Here is a 272-nt window from a genome sequence, read left to right as displayed (position 1 = left end):
GCTGACTAAAGCTCCTAGAAGAGTATGTTCCCATTATATAGTATTTGTTTAATTAGAAACCAATGTAAAGGGTATATTTGTACTCAACAGCCATAGAAATCTGCAGAAAATAATGTCTCAGGATTTGGGATGTAAAAACAAGCTAATTTAATCAGGTAAAACTAGTATATTAATTGTGTCTGCTGGCTATACAGAGTGAATAGATAAGACAATGGCTTCTTTTAATTGACAATATTATGTTTATAAAATGAGTATTAGTGTGCAAGATGTGA

The sequence above is a fragment of the Protopterus annectens genome, chromosome 9.part0 (assembly GCF_019279795.1).
Source record: "Protopterus annectens isolate FY-2018-M chromosome 9.part0, PAN1.0, whole genome shotgun sequence".
Taxonomy (NCBI): domain Eukaryota; kingdom Metazoa; phylum Chordata; order Ceratodontiformes; family Protopteridae; genus Protopterus; species Protopterus annectens.
The sequence above is the reverse complement of the archived record's forward strand: the minus strand, read 5'-3'. Positions refer to the sequence as shown.